Here is a 22,573-nt window from a genome sequence, read left to right as displayed (position 1 = left end):
TCACTCACCAGCCCATCGCCGGATGGGAGACAGAGAGAATCCAGACATAGGTCACTCCCTGTGCCTGAGAAAAAGGAAATGTCAGAGAGAGGAATGAAAAAAGGGATGAACAAACCAAAATATATGTGGGAGAGATCAAACCTATCAGGTGCGGATTTTCCCCAAAGCCTTCCACAGAGAAGAGAGGAAGGCATCAGTTCTGGGTCCTCATTGCACCATAATTCTCAGGGGAAAGTGAGATCGGGGAGGGACCCGCTGCCAGTTGTCAGTCAGAATAGGAGGGAAGCCATGAGTGACATCTGCCATAATGATTCCACATCTGCAGGGAACAATCCTGAACTTGAAGAGCTCACAGGGTCTTTGTAGGGCATCCCAAATGTTTCCTGCATTCCTAAGCAGTTGTTGAGTTGTTTAACCAAGTCCTCACCTGTGACGGCAGCTCTCGGGACCACTTCTTTTTCAGAGCCCTGGAGGTCCGGGACCCACGGTTCTTCCCCTCGTTCCAGCTGCGAGATCACAGCAGGTTTGGAAATTGGAAACCCTACTGCAGGCAAAGAAAACAAGGGAGGTCAGTGGAATTTGTGGGATACTTGTCACAAAGAATATTCCATAGTTTTAACCCCATCTCATTTTTAGGCAGTAACATCTGTAGCCCTCAGGATTCATCTGCTTGCCTGCATCAATATCTCTTTTCTTATAAGTACAGTATTGTGATAGGTTTATTAATTCATATTAAAAATATATTTGGCTGTAATGCAAGAAACCTACAGGCCAAAAACCTGCATTTTAAGTTAAAGCAAAGTTAGCATAGCTATATCCTGTGCCCTTTCATCCAGAAAAGGAACTGTTTTTCCTATACCCAAATAAAGTGCCTACGCTTAGGTCTAAGACTCTTTACCTAGACCAACAGACAATGAAGAATAGCAAAGGGGATTTTTCAAAGTTGTACTCACAGGCTTAACAAGTACCCCACAAGTGCGCAGATACCTGCCATCCATACACACATACATACTAGCCTATGGAATAAGCGTACCCTATCATTTCTATGGGGGAAGACTGAAATTTGGGCATAAAAGGAAGGATTTCCGGCATTTATTTCCAAAAAAAGAGGTAACCTACCTCGCTATAAAAAGAGGTAACATATCTCTTTTTACCCGCACCTTGACCTCCTCCTCCTTCTCTAAGCTTCACCATCTTCAACTACGTATTCATGCTATCCATCTACGACAGCTATTAACCAGTAATAGGCCACACTTATTTTCTTTTCAAACTTTAAGTTCAAAACTTTATTTTAATTTGTGTATTAGATTATTTAGTTGAGCTAAAAAGTAAATTCCAAAGTAGCTTTGAGAGCTCTTTACATTAGTTTCCCTTGCAAGAGCTGTGAAACCACAACCGCCAGAGGTGAGGCCAACACCAGTTTATCAAAACAGGGTGTGAATATTAACCAAAAGTTTGCAGCACATAATATTGTATCATCATATGCATCTCCTGAATAACAGTAATACAATTGTAACTCTGTAATTCTACCTGTTTTACAATTTACTTACTATTTCATTGAGTATAATAAAAAGTCGTTACGACTATATCTGTCTCACTGTGAGCTTCCTGTCATACCCCCGAAGGTCCCTTTATCAATTCTGTGGAACCTGATTCGAAACACGAACTTTTATCTTCTGATCAAACAAATTGGTGAGCCTAAACCCATATTAATTAATATAAATGATTAATTATTATTATTAATTAATTAAAATAATTACAATACACATTAAATTAAGTTGATAAATCAAATCAACATTACTCTCACACCCCAAATAAGGCTACGCATCCCAAGGCCATCTTCCTTGGCTCAAAGTGGCAGGAGAGTTACTATTATAACAAATCATATTCACTACCTTAGTGCCTAAGGACCAACTAACAGTGGGCCCCCATTGTGCTAGGCAAAGTGCAAACAGAGAACAGTAGATGGCCCGTGCCCTGAAGAATTTATAATCTAAATCAGGGATAGGAAACCTGCGGCAGCGAGCTGATTTTCAGTGGCACTCACACTGCCTGGGTCCGAGGGGGGACTCTGCATTTTAATTTAATTGTAATTTAAAATTAAGCTTCTTAAACATTTTAAAAACCTTATTTACTTTACATACAACAATAGTTTAGTTCTATATTATAGACTTATAGAAAGAGACCTTCTAAAAACGTTAAAATGTGTTACTGGCACACGGAACCTTAAATTAGAGTGAATAAATGAAGACTCGGCACAGCACTGCTGAAAGGTTGCTGACCCCTGATCTAAATAGACAAGACAGACACAGAACGGGGGAAGGGCTAGAACCCACTGTTAGAATAGACATATTCAGGCCTGCCTGTAAAGCCTATAGTTTAAGAACTTAGGGGTATTTTTATCACTTTGTCTTTATACCCCTGTCACTAGCTAAGAATCAAAATCTCAGTCTGCCTGTGTCTGGGCCTTCTCTCACTAGGATAGGCTGAGGCCTTGTTCTTAGGCTAAGGCCTTTGGCTAAACAGCAGGGGCTGCCATAAGCTGGGAAACATAGCGTCACATCCTCACATTTCAGTGTGACTGGTTTGGGATAAGGTGCTATTAGGCTGTTAGGAAGTCAATCCTGTCCTGACAGTGCCCATCACCAGCAGATAAAGAAACAGATCTTAAGATGGTTAAAGAAAACTTACTTTGACAGCAGCTGGTCTGGCAATAAATCCCTTATCAATGGTTGTGGTTATGAAACCCTCATTTCTGTATTGTTTTATCTTTATCGCCACCACTTTTACCTTGTTAATCAGTCTGGTTCTCTAATTGTTTCTGTCTGCTGCATCATTAATTTTTCTAGGTGTAAGTTCATTAGGGTAGTGGAACATGCTTGCTTGGAAATAACCCCAATAAACATCGCATTATCTGTGCTTCAGATTTCTGGTCTTTTGCTGCTTGCTGTCTGCGTGACAAGAACCAGGGAAGTGGGAGGGTGAAGGGAAAACCCTCTAACAAACGGACATGACCTGATACCCAAGAGGTAAGCCTTTAAGGAAGGTTTTAATACACTTTGGAACGGATCAGGGATTCCCATGAGGACTGAGAGGGAGCGATGGTAAACACGCATTTAGATCCTTTTCTTGTTTTATATCTTTTCCCCATAAGGCTGAACCTTTGGCACTGTCATGGATCCATAGGATCTGTGCAATGCCCTGGCTTTTAAACCGTCCTTGGGAGGTGCCTCTTGAGTGCACTACACCCCCAAGGGGTCCCACTCTTCCTCAAGGACAGGCCATTTAGCTTCAGCACCTGAGAATGAGCCACTTCCTCGGTGTCCTTCCTCCACACTCCCCTCCACTTCTTCCCATTACTCTCAGCCAGCACCACCTCCCGGCACCTTGGGAGCTTCTTGTGTTCCCTCCTCATCTCTCACAACCTCATCCCTCCCTGCTGCTTCTTAGCTCTAACCCTGCACACACCCTCCCCATATCTGGGCACCCCAGAATTACCTATTCCCCCTTCTCCGCCCCCCCCACAGCTCTGTTCTCCCTTCATTCGTGGGGTCCTGAATGACAACATTATACGCTCTCCTATCAAAAGAGGAGCTCATTTGACTGTCACACAAGCCAGGCAAGAGTCACACACCTATTTACTCAATTTAGAATTCTACAGGAGGTATATTTTCCTCTTAAAATGAGGAATACGCATGAAAGCTACAGTTATGAATGTAGCCAATAAGGATACATTAAGTGCAATTTTTAAATGACTGACGGCACAAAAAAGGCACATGTCCAAAAATGATACTAGTGGGTGGGAGATAAGGCAAAAAACAGGGGGGCAAGGAAACTTGTCAAAACTTGTATGACAAATAAAGGTATAAAGTTATTACTACTCAGGTTCTTTAGAGACCTCACAGCTTCTAATAACCCAGGGGACAGGACTCCTTACCCAGCGAGGTCACCGTCTCATAGTTCTCCTGCATGACATCCCTGTAGAGGGCTCTCTGAGCGGGGTCCAGCAGAGCCCCCTCTTCCCTGGTGAAATACACAGCCACTTCCTCGAAGGTCACCGGCCCCTGAAAGAGCAAGAGTCCAACACTCAGTACCTGCTGTCCCACTCACAACCCCACTATTCACAGAACAGCAGCACCAGGGAAATGGAAGCTCCAGGAGGCACATGTTAACAGAGTCCCACCCCACCTTGCCTAGAACAGCCAGGAGGCATCAGAGGGCGGAAAGAGAGAACCTTTGTGTCTCCCAGCTGACAGACGGAGGCAGGGTCATCACATTTATCACATACCCACTAGCCAGAGCTTAATATAGGAGATGGGGCTGTCTCTGGACCCTGCTGGTGGCTCCCTGGTAGGAATCCCAACACTCTCCAAATAAAATATATGGAAGAAAGGGGAAGTCAACAGTAAAGAATAGAAGTTAGAAAGTCAGAATTGTAGAAAGTTGGCAAGGGAAGCTATCAGAAATCAGTGACCAATTAATGAAAATAAGAAGGTAGTTTTTAAAAAGTATATTAAGTACAAACTTAATCCCTAACAATGGTAGTGGTAAATTACTAGATGGAAATGGCAGAATTATGAAAATAATGCAGAAGAGGTAAAAGTGTTCAATAAATATTTCTCTCCTGGATTTGGAGATGTAAGTCATATAAGACATTGACGCTGACAGTCTTTCCAGCCCAACAATAACTCACGAGGATGTTGAACAGCAGCTATTACAGTTAGACATGTTTAAATAAGCAGGTCCAGATAACTTGTATCCAAGAGTTTTGAAAGACCTGGTGGAGGAGTGTGGAGGACTGTTAATGGTGATTTCAATTAGGACTTGGAACACTGGGGAAATTCCAGAAGACTGGACTAAAGCTAATGCTGTGCCAATATTTTAAAAGGGTAAAAGAAATGACCCAGCTAATTACAAGAGTGTTAGTCTGATACTGGGCAAGATAATGGAGCAGCGAATATGGATTTAATTAATAAAGAATTAAAGGAGGGTAATATAATTAATACCAATTAACAAAGGTTCAGAGACAACAGATCCAATCAAACTAACGGGATATCCTTATTGCATGAGATCAAAAGTTTGGGTGCAGCTAATAGTAATGATGTAATATACCTAAACTTCTGTAAGGCGTATGACTTGGTTCAGCACAACATTTTGACTAGAAAACTAGAAAGATACAAAATAAACACAACATACATTAAATAGATTAAAAACTATGATTGTAAATGGGGAACCATGGTCGAGTGGATTTCTTTCTAGGGGGTTCCCACAAGGATTGGATCTTGGCCCTGTGCTATTTAACATTCTTATCAATGACCTGGAAGAGAATATAAAATCGTCACTGATAACGTTTCCAGTTGCCACAAAGATCGGGGTTGGTGGTAACTAATGAAGTGTCAGTAGGTTCAGGCTTCAGCACTGGGAGTCTGGGAAGTTTTCCCAGTTCTGGCTAGAGGGTTATTTCCTGTTCCACAAAGATTGGAAGTTCCATTACCAACACCTGTGCCTTGAAATTAGGCCCTGACACTACACCCCACATTCAGCATAGTGGTATGATTATGAAATGATTAGGACATAATTATGATGCATTTTGTGCAAGACGCATCATATGTTCAGTGTCATTGGAAAAGTTAGTATTTGCTGAATAAGATTGTCCTATTTCTGTGCATGTATCATATTCGTATCTGATGTTATGGATATTGACTCTGTATCTGTCTTTCAAATGTGCTTACTCTGGGTAACATCCACAATGAGCCTTTCAGGTACAACAAAGAAGCCAGACAGTGTTCATGGCTCATCAACAAAGACAATGGACCGTGGAAGAGCTTAGCCTTCCTGGGAATGTTTCAGCCAGCCTATGAGTCATGGCTACTATGACTCACCAGGCCATGGTAGGGCCTGTGACCAGACCACAGGATACTAAACTCCATTTTGGTACCTCTATTTTTCCACAAACTGGACTGGGAACTGAGTTTGGAACAAATGGTTCCTGCCATATGGAAAAGCTACATAAGGTGGGGTGTGACATCATCTCTTGTCCTCATTCCGCACACAAGAAAACTCCTGGAAACACCCGAGGAACAAAGACTGAACTGGGGGATATGCTGGTCCCAGGGGAAAGGGATTTCTAGCTTGTGTATGGAAACTTGGTGGACTGCTTCTATCATCAGTCAGGGTGAGAATTTGCTAATTCAAATTCTATCCAGATAGTATGTTAGGCTTAGTTTGAGTTTTTGGTTATTTAAGTAATCTGCTTTGATCTGTTTGCTACCACTTACAGCTGGGAAATTGGCTTCTGTCTTCTATCTGTCCTTGAGTGGCTTAGGTAAAGCACTCAGGTAGCTTAGTTAGATGCATGGTGCCACCTGCTGTCATGTTGGGTGATAACAGGCCCTGGAGAGCCTGGCTGAATCTCCAGCAAAGTAGCGTGAGAAGGGCCAGCCCAGCTTGAGGGTTAGAGGGCACAGCGGTTCCCAGAAGCTCCCCAGACTGCACCCCGGGGTGACAACCCATCACACTCTAGAGTACACAAGTCTCAGCAGGTTTGTCACATCCTGTCCCCTCCCATTCCACACCCTAGATAGTTCCTGCCTCCCACCCTCCTATACATTTACTGCTCCTCTCCCTCCAAGCAGAACCCACCACCAGCTCCCTGAGAATCCCTTACCTGAGCCAGCTCCACTGCAGCCATTTCCTTCCCCCTGGGAGGAGGGGATGATTTGGGGCGAAACGTGGACGTTATTCTGTAGCCTGCCAGGGCGAGAAGGGCAATGTGAGAGAATTCAGACAGGGTTTCTGTCCTTTCCACATGTCGAGTCCCCAGCATTTTCCCTGGTAATGGACATTCCCGGTTCTGCCACACTGTGAAGCACAGAGTGACCTTATTCCAGTACAGGCCTAGCCCCTCCCACCAGGCTGTAACCCTCTGACACATGGGAAACCCTCCCAGTAGCTCTGTTACACTTATCAAGTTTGTGGACGATACCAAACTGGGAGGGGTTGCAAGTGCTTTGGAGGATAGAATTAAAATTCAAAATTATCTGGACAAACAGGAGAAATGGTCTGAAGTAAACAGGATGAAATTCAATAAGGACAAACCCAAAGTACTCCACTTAGGAAGGAACAATCAGTTGCACACATACAAGACAGGAAATGACTGCCCAGGAAGGAGCACTGCAGAAACGGATCTGGGAGTCACAGTGGATCACAAGCTAAATATGAGTCAACAGTGTTACACTGTTGCAAAAAAAGCAAGTATAATTCTGATCTGTATTAGCAGCAGTATTGTAAGCAAGACACGAGAAGTAATTCTTCCACTCTACTCCACACTGATTAGGTCTCAACTGGAGTATTGTGTTCAGTTCTGGGTGCCACATTTCAGGAAAGATGTGAACAAATTGGAGAAAGTCCAGAGAAGAGCAACAAAAATGATTAAAGGTCTAGAGAACATGACCTATGAGGAAGACTGAAAAAACTGTGTTTGCTTAGTCTGGAGAAGATATGATCAGCTTTCAAGTACATAAAATTTTGTTTCAAGGAGGAGGGAGAAACATTGTTCTTCTTAACCTCTGAGATGGAAGAAAACTGGGGAAGACTCAGAGGGGATGATCACAGTTTTCTAGTACATAAAAGGTTGTTACAAAGATGCCGGAGAAAAATTGTTCTTCTTAACCTCTGAGGACAGGACAAAAATCAATGGGCTTAAATTGCAGCAAGGAAGGTTTAGGTTGGACATTAGGAAAAACTCCCTAACTGGCAGAGTGGTTAAGCACTGGAATAAATTGCCTAGGGAGGTTGTGGAATCTCCATCATTGGGGATTTTTAACAGCAGGCTGGACAAACACCTCCAGGGATGGTCTAGATTAGGGGTGGCCAACATGTGGCTCTTTAGAATTTAATATGCGGCTCCTTGTATAGGCACCAACTCCGGGGTTGGAGCTACAGGCACCAACTTTCCAGTGTGCTGGGTGTGCTCACTACTCAGCTACAGGCCCTGCCCCCAGTCCACCCCTTCCCACTCCCTTTCCTGAGCCTCCATTCCTGCAATGCCCTTGCTCCATTCCCCCCCACCGAGTGTCTTGCATAGTGTGAAGAGCTGATCGGGAGGTGCGAGGAGGGAGGGGGAGGTTCTGATTAGTGTGGCTTCCCATGGGTGGGAGGCGCTGGGAGCAGGGGGTGGGAGCTGATGGGGGGCTGCTGACGTATTACTGTGATTCTTTGCCAATGTACATTGGTAAACTCTGGCTCCTTCTCAGGCTCAGGTTGGCCACTCCTGGTCTAGATAATACTTCGTCCTGCCTTGAGGGCAGGGGACTGGACTAGCTACCTCTCGAGGTCCCTTCCAGTTCTGTGATTCTATGAACCAAAGGCCAGAGACGAGCAGAATCCAAGGAGTCACTCTGGGGATTCTCCCTGTCACTGTCCCCAAGGCAGCTCTCTCAGGTTAACTAAGTTGTTTGATGCTCCAGCCTTTATCCAGTCTCTCCTGGCAGTGCCCCTTTCCTGGGCTGGGCCTAGTTTTAGCTTTTGGGAAGCATGACCCCGGGGGCTCTGAGACTGGGCCTTCTTGCCTCAGCACATCTTGTTCCTTTCTGTGGCTCCCCAGCGAGTCCCAATGAGTAGATACTCCTCATACAGACTGTGAACATGAGAATGTGTTTAGACTTCATTGAACGCTTGTGAGTTGCTGCCTGGGTTAACATCTGACTAGTTGCATTGTGAGCCTCTGTGGCTCTGTAAATCACCACACAGGAGAGAGACTTTACCTAGGTGAAGTGCTGACTGGCAACCGAATGCATTACACTCTGCCTGGCAGGAAAGGTCCATCCACACCAGAGACACTATTACGGGATATTAACGAACACACAAAACTGTTGTTGTGCTCTTGATTTCCCATTAGCTGAGTTTCCAGCTCACAGCACATGCCAGGAAGGGGATGAAAAACCCCATACAGAGGGAACTGATGATCTGTATGCTGCTTGGACTCTGGGGGGAAAAGTTTCTAGGCATAAGCACGAGATCCCCAGCTGCCTAGCCGGGGTTAGTCCTAAAGAATATGTAGAGCTTGCTTATTATAGAAGCTTCTATTACCTTTGAAATCTAAGACTGCAACTCGTCTGCATCTATAGGATTACCTGCTTTAACTTTGTCAACAACTCTTGTTTCCTTTTAAATAAGTCTTAATACAGGTTGTGACAGGACTGGCTACAAGTGTTGTCTTTGTTGGGAGATCTAAGAGTCATTTGACCTAAGGAAGTGACTGGTCCTTTGGGACTGGCAGTAACCTGAACATTGCTGTGATTAGTGGGGTAAGGCAGTGGTTCTCAACCAGGGGTCTGGGGCCCCCTGGGGGGCCGTGAGCAGCTTTCAGGGGGCTGCCAAGCAAGGCCGGCATTAGACTCGCTGAGGCCCAGGGCAGAAAGCTGAAGTCCCAGCGCATGGAGCTGAAGTCCAGACAGGGCCGGCTTTAGGAAGTGCGGGGCCCAATTCAAACAGTTTCGAAAGGGCCCCGGCAGGGATGACCCCAAAAAATGTAAACAAGCACGTGGGGCTTGTACTCACCGGGCGGTGCTCCAAGTCTTCGGTGGCACTTCGGGGGCGGGTCCTTCACTCGCTCCAGGTCTTCGGCAGCACTGAAGGACCCGCCGCCGAAGTGCCGCCGAAGACCCAGAGCAAGTGAAGGACCCACCCCTGAAGTGCTGCCAGGTGAGTAAAAATTAAAAAGTTGTCTCTATCCAGGGAAGAGATTCTCACTGGATGCGGGGCCCTCTTAGGCGCTGGGCCCGATTCGGTGGAATTGGCCTGAAGCCAGCCCTGAGCCCCACCACCAGGGCTGAAGCCAAAGCCTAAGCAATATAGCTTTGTGAAGGCCCCTGTGGCGTGGGGCCGCAGGCAGTTGCCCTGCTTGCTGCCCCTAACGCCAGCCCTGGCTGTTATATGCAGAAAACCAGTTATTGTGGCCCACATGGGCAGTGGAGTTTTTATAGCCGGGGGGGGGTGGGGCTCGGCTCAGAAAGATATATGGGATCACCCAAGGGGACTGTCTGTGTTTACACTGGATTCTTGGTTGGTGAAATCTCCATATAGACCTCACGCCCAATTTGGGGTTTGTTCCCTGCTTCTTACCAGTCTGCCCGAGGCTGGTGCTCGTGCTCTCGAGTCACTGGGGACAGCGTTACAGAGAGAGGGGCTGTGACTTCCCCACGGTCACTGAACAGGTCTGTGACGGAGCCAGGAACAGACCCTGTTAGCTCCAGAGCCCCGTCACCGCAGCTTGGAAAGGTCCCCGAGCACACTGTATTAGGCTGCAGGAAGAGGTGTGCAGGGACTGCAGCTGAGCTGCCCTGCCAAGACAGCCTGTGCATCCCTGGACAAACCACCTCGCTGGGGGGTGTCCCCTGGGTCAGGAGAAGTCAGTGTCCAGCCCTGTGGGGCTGCGCTCCTGGCTCATACCTCCAGCACTCACTGCTGCCCCTCCTTCCCAGCTGCACTGTTCAGCCAGCCCCAGGCATCTGTGAGGTCACTTCCCCCCACCCCCACCTCAAACCGTCAAACTGGGACATGGTGCACCAGTGCCAATCAGAGTGCACTAGTGTAACTTCTGCCTACACTAAGGGTTTGCACCAGTGCCTAAAACACCAGGGTGGCAGAGACCTTCAGAAACAGCAGTACGGTGGCACTAGAACCTATTTCTAGCTCGGTCACGGACAGCCTGGGTGACCTTGGACACGTCAATGTTTCTCCTCCAAACTTCAGTCTCTTTACCCAGCTGCCACTCACTGGGGTCTCCTCTCTCTCAGAGCTGCTCACCACGACAGTCTGTGTGGGTGTCCCCAGAGCTAAGGCAGGTCAGCTCGGGAATAGTCTTACAAGGGGGGCTGGGGAGTCTCTTTCCCTGGAAGTTTTTAAGAACAAGTAGGACAAAGCTCTGTCAGAGATAATCTACAGATACTTGGTCCTGCCTCAGCAGAGAGAGCTGGACTTGATGACATCTTGAGGTCCTATCTAGCCCTGCAGTTCTATGATGTGATGCAATATATACACATATAAAAACACAACATACAAAATAAAACCCACCACAACATAATGTCAGGCAATTCGGGGAGAAAAAACACAACCTACACTCCACAGCATAGAATGACAATACAAAGGAGAAGAAAGCAACACGATGCAAACGATGACATCCTAGGACAAAAGTACACAATGGAAAATAGCTCAACTCAAACCGACACAGCACAGGCACCAAACAAGCTGAGGCAAAACAATGCACCATAAAACTGCTGCACAACATGGTGCGATCACAGTTCCAAATGGCACCATGCAAAACAGCTCAGCGTAGAACAGGACACAGCACAAAGAGAATTATTTCAGTGTAGGCCTGGAAGGGATCTTGAGAGGGCGTCTACTCCAGCCCCCTGTGCTGAGGCAGGACCAAGTATCCCTAGACATTCCCAGACTGGTGTATCTCTAACCTGGTCTTAAAAACCTCCAGTGAAGGAAATTCCACAGCCTCCTTTGGAAGCCAATGCAAGGCAAACACAGACCAAAACAACGCTGCACACACACACGCTGGGCTTGGGGTTAAGGGGAGAGGAAAGAATTCAAACAATCTGGGTTCAGTTCCCAGTTTTGCCCCAAATTCTCCATGCAAACTTGTTCGACACCGGCGGCTGGCCCGTGCCCGCTGACTTGGGCTCACACAGCTCAGGCTGTGGGGCTGTTTAATTGTGGTGTCTATGGTCCAGCTGGGGCTGCAGCCCAAGGTCTGGCCCCCTCCCACCTCGCAGGGTCCTACAGCCTGGCCCCAGCCCGAGCCCAGACATCTACACTGCAATTAAACAGCCCCTTGGCCTGAGCCCTGTGAGCCTGAGTCACCTGGCCTGGGCCAGCTGGGGGTTTTTAATGGCAGGGTAGAGATACCCTTGGTGTCTGTTCAGCACCTGTCACAATGGGAACCCTGATCTTGGTCAGTGTCTGTGCAGAGCCCTGCACAACAGGGGCCTTATCTCAGTTGGGGACTCTGCAACTCCCGGCATTACAGGATCCCAGATTTTGTTTAGGCCCCTGCAGCAACTGGCAAAATGTGGGAGCAGGATCTCTGTCAGGGTCTGTGCAGTGCCCAGTACAGTGGTGGGGCGGGATCTTCATTAGGGTCAGTGCAGTGCCAGACTCAACGGGGACACAGATCTCAGTCGAGGTCTCTGAAGTGCCCAGCACAATGGAGGCAGCGGTTTGGGTGCATGATCGTTCGCTGCCTGGCACAAGGAGGCGCGATCTCGGTCCAGGTCTCAGTTTTACCTGGCACAACAGTGGGGTCTGATCTCACCTGGGGTCTCTTCAGCGCCTGGCAGAACAGGGCCCAGATCTCAGTTGGGGTCTCTGCACCGCTTGGCAGTACAATAAGAGCCCTGATCTCAGTCACACACCTGGAGAGAAAAGGGGGGAGATTTTTGAACATTAGATATCAGTATTTCAGAACTGAGGAGAAAATGGGGCACAAACTAAATATTGGCCAATATAAGAGAGAAGCACCAACCTCTGGGAGATTGTGTGTCACCATTTAAAGGCTCGAGAGAAAAGATGGGAAATTTGAGGGATTATACAAGGATATTAAATCAACAACAGAACGGGACGGATTCTTCTTGCCCCACACTCACATGGCCGGCAGGGATCCCTGGGTGATGTCTTTTCACAGGGGACAGGAGTGGGGCTGGAGTGAAAGTCACTATCAGTGGGAGGGGCTGGCAGTGGGGTCTGGGAATGTGACTAGCAGGTGATGGGGTGGGGGCTGCTGGGTTGGGCAGGTTGGGGAGGAAGTAGCTGGACTGGGAAACCTGGGGCTGGGCCGTCTCCATGCGGGACACTTGCTCCTCCCTCCCCTTCCTGGCCCTTCCCAGGCCCCGTTGCCAGCAGAGAGTGGCCCCAGCCCAGCCCAGAGGTGTCCCTGTCTCAGGGCCCCCAGTCTCTGCCCAGTCACCCTCTGCCCAGCTCAGGAATCACTCAGGGAACCATTTCCCACCCGCAAGGACAAATCCCTGCAGGTGGAAATGGGGAAACCCCAAACCTGAGACCTGAACTGGCCACTGGCGAAGGGAGAGAAAATGGGGCACGATCGGGGAACATGGAACTTCTCAGGGGTTTGTGGGGTTACCCTGGGTGCTGCTCGTGGCTATCTAGGAGAAAGGGGGCAGGACGGAGAGGAGGGGGTCCCCACAGGAGGGCAGCGGTAAATCCGAGGATCTCAGCCCCACCCTTTATCTCCTGCTCCTCGGGGTCACCTGCCCCCGTCCGGGCTGCACAGACATTTCCCGCCCCCCAGCCCGGTCTCACCCCCCAGCCCCGCCCGGCCCCACGCAGGGACCCCAGCGGGGCCGGGCTCCTCCGACCGGCACCCCCCGCGGGGCCCCAGGGCACAGCCTGGCTGGGCCCGGGGGGGGGGCCCTGGGCTCTTGCGGGGCAGCAGCTCCGAGCCCCTGCGGGTGCTGCCTCCCCCCCAGGGAGCAGATCCTGGCGCTGCGAGATGCCGGGTCCCCCCCGGGCACTGGGGCAGAGTCACCGCCCGGCCCCGCCCCGCCCCCGGGGCTCGCTCCGGGGCCTGGAGGCTGCAGCTCCGCAGCGGGGCGGGCGGAGCCCGGCGTGGCTCCAGCGGGGCAGGGCCCGGGCCGGGCACGGGGGGGTTAATGAAGGGCTCTCCCGCCGCGATCTGCGCGTGCCCAGAGCTCCAACGGCACCAACCCTTCTCCGGCCGGGAGAGGCTCCAACGGCCCCGCGCGAGCCAGGCAGAGCCGCAGGGGCCCGCGCGCGTTTGCAACTCGGCTTGGTCTCTCCCCCCAATGTCACTTCCGGTCCAGGGAGAGTCAGGAACTACATCTCCCAGCCTGCCCCGGGGCGCTTCCGCCCTCTCCAGCCCAGGTAAGGGAGGTCCCTGGGTCCAGCCAGACCCTCCCCACACCGCTCATCCTTTCCTCCGGCCCCGCCCCCTCTCCCAGCCGGTGCCTCTTAGACCCCCCCCGCCCGTTCCCGGGGAGTGGCAGAGTGGGGGGGCTTGTGACCCCCACGTAATAACCGCCCCCCCACAGCCCAACCCCCAGCCCTGACCCCGCCCCCGGCAGCAGCGTGTCCGCCCCACGCGTGTTCCCGGCCCCACCGTGCTGCCCCGCGGGCTGCAGGGCTGGAGCAGCCCCCGCGCCGCGCTCCCGGCCCCGCCATAGTCCCCCTGCCGGGCCGGGAGGGTGGGAAGGGCGGCTCCTCCCGGCCTGGCCCCGCCCCCGGGCCCCACGCAGGGGGTGGGACCCGCGGGGACCTGCTTCAGCCCGGAGGGGGCAGGAGAGGGGTGGGGGCTCCCCAGGAGAAAAGCGGGGGCGGGGCTGGTGCAGCAGCTCCCCGCCCCCAGCCCCTGCATTGGGTGTCAGCTGGATCCCAGCCCCGGCAGCCCACCCCGGCGAGCGCTGCAGCCCGGGGGAGAGGCGGGGTTGCCAGGGCACGGGAAGGGGCTGGAGCGGCTGGGAACGCGGGAGAGGGCGGGTTGCAGGAACGGGGGTGTTGGGGGCACAGGAAGGGGCTGGAGCCCCTGGGAGCGGGGGGGGGGTTTGAAGGGCACAGGAAGGGGCTGGAGCAGCTGGGAGCCGGGGGTGCAGGGCACAGGAAGGGCTGGAGCACCTGGGAGCGGGGGTTGAAGGGCACAGGAAGGGGCTGGAGAAGCTGGGAGCCGGGGTTGCAGGGCACAGGATGGGGCTGGAGCAGCTGGGAGCCGGGGTTGCAGGGCACAGGAAGGGGCTGGAGCGGCGGGTGGGGTGGTGGGGAGGATTGCAGGGCACAGGAAAGCATTAACCCCTCCGTGCCCGGCCGGGGTGGGGGCTTCTCCGGCTGCAGTGGAGCCAGCTCAGGTAGGGGTAATTGGGGGTTGCTGGTGGGTTCCTGCTTGCGGGAGGGGCAGGAAATACTGAAGAGGTGGCAACTTCTGGGGAGTTAGGGCTGGAGGGGCAGGGAATACCCTGGGTGAGAAAGGAGGGGGACAGAGTGTGACAAACCTGCTGGGACTTGTTAACTGGGCCTAGATCCTCAGAACAAACACTTGGGTGGTGGGGGAGAAAATTCCCTAATTTGTGAAACAGGAAATAGAGAAACCAACCCCCTGGGCAGGGCTGGGAAAACTGACCAGACTCCCAGTGCTGAATCCAGGGGCTGGTGTGACATGGAAAGGGGGCACCCACCAGGGAGGTGTAGGGAAGATGTCCCAGCCCCTCACATCCAGCAGCTGGCAGTGGGGAGGGTGTTGGGTTCCCCACCATGGGGTTGTATCAGCCTCTGGCTAGTAGGTGTGTGATGGATCTGCTGGGAGAGACAAGGGGTCGCTCTTTGTTCTCTCACCGTGATGCCCCCTAGCTGCTCTCAGGACTGGGGGGCACAACTTTTCTAAACTGAACCAACAGTTCCTGCAGTTTTCAAAAGAGGAGAAAAGCAAAATCTGTGATTTCACACGAACAGTGACTGATAAGTGGATAGAAAGTTACCACAGTGACAGGGCCTGTGACTGGGGAATGCCGGGCAGTGCTTGGAGCCAGGACTCTGACACGAGTTGATCAGAGAGAAGAATCATGGTTAGTAGAAGTTCCCACAGCCAGGGTCCCACCAGATATTCCCTGGGACGCAGCCCCCAGAGTCCCCAGCCAGGGACCCCAGATACTCCTCAAAGCCCCACCGGCCAGGGAATCCCCACCAGCCCATGACTGTCAGGTTGGGAATCCCAAAGGGTTCCCCCCACCAAGAGCCCCCAGCAGCCAGGGACCCCCCCCAAAAGGGACCCCCACTGGGAACTCAGTTCTTCACTGCCTGTCTAGGACCCCCTCCCCACTACCAGGATCTGCCCTGCTGTTTGTCTGGGACCCCCTCCTCCACCCAGCAGGACCCGCTGATGCTGTTCAGTGGGACCCTCACTCTGCTTCCTGGCATCCCCTGACCTAGAGCTGGGGACCCCCAGTTCTGTTCATTGGGTATGGCAGCGATCCCAGGAGCCAGCTGGGGAAGCCCAGACAGAGCCCTGGCACAGCACCAGGCTCCTCTAACCCCTGTCCCGCCTCCCCAAGAGACGCCCACCCCAGCTGTTCTGCAGCCACCAGGCCCCCAGCGATACTCACCTCCAGGACCCATAGCCTCAGGGCTGGGCACATCACACCCACCCCCTGAAACCCCAAATCTCCAGAACCCACCAACCTCACTAGGGTACCCCCTGCCCAGCCACCCCGAGGCGTCCCCACCACAATCCCCTTCAGCTGCTATCTCCCACACAGCCCCACCCCCACCCAGCAACACTGTTACCTCACAGTGCCTGAGAAGTGGATAGAAAGTGACCACCGCCCCCTGCTGGCCAGTCACAGGGGCAGAGGGAGCCCTGGGGGATGTCTCTTGAACTGGAGTATGGAAGGCCTGGAGGGCAAGAAAGGTAAGAAACTTCCATGGCCTGTCACTAGCAAATGACGACCACCATGGATCCACCCCAGAAGTGGCTGCATCTTAGCACTGCGGGAAGCAACCCCTCCTGAAGAGCATTTGTCATGGGATTTGGGAAACTTCTGGACCCACACTGCACTCAGAGAGACCTCCTCATCCCGTGCCAGCTGGAGAAAAGGATTCAGCCAACTCTCCTGTTATCAGCTGGGAAACACTGATCCCCAAACATGGGGAGGCCTCTGAATTTGATGGGTATTAAATATCTGGCTGGTCTCTTTCTTCGGCAAACATTTTAACAGAGATAAAGGAGGAAGAAATGATTTTCAAAGGAGACGGGAAAGATGATCTCTGGGCAATTTAACCCCCTGCAACAACCAGGATGGAGAATGACTCAGGGCAACAGGTTCCCTTGAAGGAAGAAGTTGCTGGGATTTAGAGACATCGGGAACAGCCCCAAACCGGAGAGGATTTTTAATTGACATTTGATGATGACATAGAAAGAGGGAAAACCTGAGATTTGAGATCAGTGTTCAGAAATGAAAAAGAAAGGGTGGAAATCAGAGGGACTTTTGGATCCATTTTTGTAAATTAGTGAAAGGAAAGTGGAACATCAGAGGGATTTTATATCAGTTGTTGATATGAGGTAAAATCTGAGTGTAGTTCACATCAATATTTGATAAACGAATAAAGAGGAAATGGACAACATAAGGACACATTTTGTATCCATAGTCAAGAATCTGAGAAAAGGTGTAAATCTGAGATTTATTTTTTTTAGTAATTTATAAATAGAGACAAAGAAAAACTCAGGGCATAGTCACTTAGAAATAGACAAGTTGAGAGAAAGTGGGGCAAATTTTTAGGGTATTTTATATGAATCTTTGAGATTTGCAGAGAATACATGTCACAAGGTAAGCAACTGATAACTCGTGTAGATGAATTAATTTTCTTGTTCCAATCAACACTCCTGAGGTGAATTTTGGGGAGGATATTGTGTGTCGAGCCAATGAAGAGTAATACATTTTTGTAACTCTCCTTTGTGCTGCCTAAAGTATTTCTTTCCACACAAATTAAAGCCCAATTGTAAGTAAAATATCTTGCTTATAAAAGGTGCCTGTTCCAGAATTCTCTTTCCTACAGGGCTACGGTGCTCTGATTCCTGACCTCTCTCTGAGTGTTACTGGTGTGTGATGCTCACAATACTTCAGAAGAAAAGTTCTCTTATTGATGAGTGTCATTTGCATGAATAAAAAGTTACTGATTTCCTCAAATCACACAGAATAAAACCCACCACAACATAACGTCACGTCAGGCAATTCAGGGAAAAACACCAACCCCCACACACGGGGGGGGGCAGGTGTTGATCAGGGATAAGATCTGAGCGGTTCCCACCAGGGTCTGACGGGTGGGGGGGGAAGCGGTGCCGCCCCGCGGGACCCGGGTACAGGGTCGATCCGGGCGGTGGCTCGCGCGGTCCCGTTACCGGGGCGGGGCCCCGCGCGCGGCCCGGTCCGGCGGCAGCAGCGAAGGCGGGAGAACGGGGCGGGGTTTGGGATGTTTTATATCCGGGTCTGAGCGTTGGGGGACAACGGGTCACAGACTCCGCACCCGGCAGCGGGGAGACAAACCCCCAGCGCGGGGGGTGGGACGGTGTGAGGGGCCCCGGGGGATTTACAGGACGCTCCAGCGCACGCGGGCAGTGACGGTTCCCCGTCACAGGGGCCGCGGGAGCCCGGGGAGGGGGCGGCAGTGGGGAGGGGCAGGTGCGAGACACGGACACACACTCACCTTCCCTTCCCCACCGCCATGGGGCCGCACCGGGACCCCCCGCCCCGCCCCAGCTCCCGGCCGTTTGGGAACAGGGGCCTCGGGCCGAGCCCCCGCTGCGCGCGCAGATCCGGGGGCCGGGCGGGGGCACCGGCTGTCTCGGTTCTGCCGCGTGTCAGCCCGGGGGCGGGTTCCCGGGGCCCAGGCACCGCCCCGCCTGCCCGAGCCCCGACCCCGCAGCGCCGCTCGGTCTGTGCCAGCGCTGCGGGGCGGCCCCTGCTCCGGCCGGGAGCCCGAGTGCGGGACACACCGGCCAGACCCCCGCCCCGGCTCTGCCTCCCGCCCCGGGACTGTGGGAAAGTGTCTGTGTCCGTGTGAAACCCCGCAGCCCTTCCCTGGTGCAGCGCCGAGCTGCCAACTCCCAGCCCGCGTGTCCCCATCCCCTGCCCCAGCTCAGAGCCTGCACCCTCACTCAACCTCCCCATAGCCTGCAACCCTCCTGCCCCCAACTCCCCTGAGCCCGCGTGTCCGCCCCTGCACCCCCATCCCCTGCCCCAGCTCAGAGCCTGCCCCCTCACTCAACCTCCCCATAGCCTGCAACCCCGCCCCAACTCCCCAGCCCGCGTGTCCACACCCCTGCACCCCATCCCTGCCCCAGCTCAGAGCCTGCACCCTCACTCAACCTCCCCATAGCCTGCAACCCTCCCGCCCCCAACTCCTCCCCAGCCCGCGTGTCCGCACCCCTGCACCCCATCCCCTGCCCCAGCTCAGAGCCTGCACCCTCACTCAACCTCCGCATAGCCTGCAACCCTCCCACCCCCAACTCCCGAGCCCATGTGTCCGCACCCCCTGCACCCCATCCCCTGCCCCAGCTCAGAGCCTGCACCCCTCACTCAACCTCCCCCTAGCCTGCAACCCTCCCGCCCCCCAACTCCCTCCCAGAGCCCGCATGTCTGCACCACCCCTGCACCCCATCCCTGCCCCAGCTCAGAGCCTGCACCCCTCACTCAACCTCCCCCTAGCCTGCAACCCTCCCGCCCCAACTCCCTGAGCCCATGTGTCTGCACTCCCCTGCCCCCATCCCCTGCCCCAGCTCAGAGCCTGCACCCCTCACTCAACCTCCCCATAGCCTGCAACTCTCCTGCCCCAACTCCTCCCAGAGCCCGCGTGTCCGCACTGAGCTACTCCCTGTGGATCACCCCACTCAAGGAGCGTTTGTTCTAGGCAGCAAGCCGGCTAGACAGGGAAACATCAGACGCTGCTCCCAATGCTACACTCAGTTTTTCAGAAATTAGTCGACTTCATGACCAGAAGAGACCATTGGAGCATCTAATCTGACCCCCTGCATATCACAGGCCTCCTGTAGGACACCATAGCTACTTTTGAGGCAAACACATTCCAGAAAGGCATCTAGTCTTCATGAAATGACATCAAGAGATGGAGAATCCACCACTTTCCTTGGTAGCTTGTTCCTGTGGTGAATCATCCTCGCTGTTGAATATTTGTGCCTTTGTTGTAATATGAATTTGTCTCTTTTCATCTTCCAGCCATTGGGTCTTGTTAGGCCTTTCTCTGCTCCATTAAAGAGGCCTTTAATACCCAATAATTTCTCTCCGTTAAGGCACTTCAACACTTCAATGAAGTCACCTTTCAATCTTCTTTTGATCAGCTAAACAGGTTGAGCTCTTTCCATAGCTCCCTAGAAGGCATTTTTCTCCGGCCCTCAGAACATTTGGTGGCTCTTTGCTGCCCCAGCTCCAATTTCACAACATCTTTTTCACATGAGGACACCAAAACTGGAGGCAGTATTCCAGTATCAGTCTCACTGATGCCGTGTCACCTCTTGTAATGTTATTGACATAATCTGTAACTGTATAGATCACCGTTGCGACCACGGTTCTATATTTGCAGCCAATATTGTAGAAAGGTTGTCGTGTAAGAGGTCTATGGAGTGGTTCTGATTGGCTGATTATAATGATGCTATCTCTAGATGTGTATCATTTTTGTAGTTGACGTTATGAATATTGGCTCTATGCTGCCTGTATTTCAAACTTGTGCTCTGCTTCAGGGAACACCCCAGACAAGTTGGTGTCAGTTCTGCCTAGAACGAACGCTCCTTTAGTGGGGTGATCCACAGGGAGTAGCTCAAACCTCCAAAGTGCCTGGCCAGGGGCAGGACATTAGCCCAGCGAGGGAGGGGTGTGGCAGTGACATCACAAAGGTCTTTTGCAGGACCTCAGCCTATTGGTCCAAGGTGGTGGGGAGGTGGTGACCTCACAGAGAGATGCTGACATCAGCCAGGCAGGAGAGGGGCGAAGGGCCAGGGAAACCTCAGAGACCCCTGTGGCTTTGCTCCAGCAAGTCTCCTTCTCCAGGTCTCTCTTTGAGGACTGAGAGAGTATTCGGGTTCACGGACGCGAGCGCCAGGAGGAACCTCTTTCGAGTTTTCTCCTTCCCTTGTAGTGATTTTACTAGAAAACAGCCGTCCCTGTTTAGAAGGTAAGAGCCTCCTAGAGGTTTGAAAGCTGTTCAGTCTGATCCAGCTGGTGAGAGTTGAATTCTAGGCATGGAAAACACGAGCTTAAGGAGGCCGAATTTTATTCTGAATTTTATTTGATCCCCACCAGCGACCTGGGCCATCCTTTGGGCTCTCTGGTGAGAACCCTCAGCCTCCCGTCCTCAGTCTCTACCCTGATTGGCTGAGCAGGGGGTTATTGACAGGGAGGAGACTCAGGTCCTTGTTGGTCTCTTTTAAGACCAAGGAAATAAGTCAGAACCAGTTCTATGTTTGACAAATTTTGCTGCTTCTCTACATTAATGGTCTCTGAGTTGTTCATGATTCTCTCTAACATTGCAGTTCTCCTCAAATACTTGCTGAATAATTCCTGTGCACTGCTGTTGGTCTGGAGCTCATCAGAGAGCACTTTATTCAGGTTATTCAATGTCTGAAATTCAAGATCCGATGGTTAGTTTGAAAATCAGAGCTCTTGGGTCCTATTCCCAACTCTGCCACTGACTGGCTGTGTGACCTCAGACAAGTCAATTCTTCTTTCTCACATGTAGCTTCTCCCTCTTTCAAGGAGGGATAATAATGATCCGCTCCTACCTACCTCACGGTAGGTGGAGGATGGGGATCCATTGGAGAGTGTCACTAGGAGTAGTGCATAATATGAGGTGTCCTATCACATTTACTCAGAGCAGATTATGACATAATAGAATAGCTGAAATACTCTATTTGATTTGGTTTTTTTTAATTTTGAAATTGTTAAGAGCAGCAACGACTTAGCTCAGACTGAAGCATCTTATCTAATGTTTGAGATCGAAGTGTCTCCTCTTTGTGTGTGACGAGACAATTTAATGCACGGTGACAAACAGGAGATGCTTTTGTTTTGCAACAAAATATTTTTGCAAAGAACTTTCATCCCACTTGTTATGATTTCGAGAAACAAACTGGTTTAGTCTGAATGGGATTTTCTGACAAACGGTTTCAATGAAATTTCCCCACCATCTCGATTCCTGGGCTCCATCCCTGCCTCTGGGGGTTTGCTGTTTGTTAGAACAGGAGTAAGGACTGGTGGCTTCTCTTTCTGGCTCTGCCACTGCCTTGCTGGCCCTTGGGTAGGTCACTTCCCTTCTCTGTGCCTCAGGCTCCTCCCCATCTGTCCAATGGGAACAGGGACAATTCTCCAGCTCTGGGCAGTCGTGAGCCTGAGTGAGAGAAGGGGCGATAAAGCCCTCTGTGAAGGATAAAGGGGAGTTTCTTGGTGTTTGCACCAAGGAATTCTAAAGTTTGCTAAAATGTCTAGTCTATGGAAACAAGAAATGGTCGGGGCCAAACTTTTTAACCACTGCTTTTTTTTAAAGCCCATTCAGGGATGTGAGTCTCTGTCTTTTAGGTACCTGGGGTTCTTTGCCAGCAGGAGAGAAGAGGTTCCTGCCTCCATTTTTGTGGCCTTAACAAACCATGTGTTGTGCCCCAGTTCTCGTCTGAGATCCCTGAAAAAGAACATCTTCCCATCCATGAACAAGACAGGACCTATCTTTCAAAGGGGAACAAAGAGACCCCTGGGACTTACAGACTAGCTAGCCTCACTTCCATAGCTAGAGAGATACTGGAATATATTCTTAAACAATCAGTTTTCCAGCAGCACCTACAGGATAATTTGGTTCTTAGGACGAGGGAGCATGGATTTGTCAAGAACAAATCATTCCAAACCAATCCTCTTTCCTTCTTTGGCAGGGTTCTGGGCCTAGTGGAGGTGGGTAAACAGTAGATGGGATCTATCTCGGGGTTACTAAGGCTTTTGACACAGTCCCGCAGGACATTCTCACAAGCAAATGAGGGAAATGCAGTCTAGAT

General features: G+C 51.5%; 1 pseudogene; it reads right to left on the bottom strand.

Annotated features, from left to right (window-relative positions):
- LOC120381497 overlaps positions 1 to 22,573 on the bottom strand; it is a 265,866-nt pseudogene that overhangs the window by 144,392 nt on the left and 98,901 nt on the right.

Source organism: Mauremys reevesii, linkage group 14 (assembly GCF_016161935.1).
Source record: "Mauremys reevesii isolate NIE-2019 linkage group 14, ASM1616193v1, whole genome shotgun sequence".
NCBI classification, from domain to species: Eukaryota; Metazoa; Chordata; order Testudines; family Geoemydidae; genus Mauremys; species Mauremys reevesii.
This window is presented reverse-complemented; position numbering and strand designations above follow the sequence as displayed.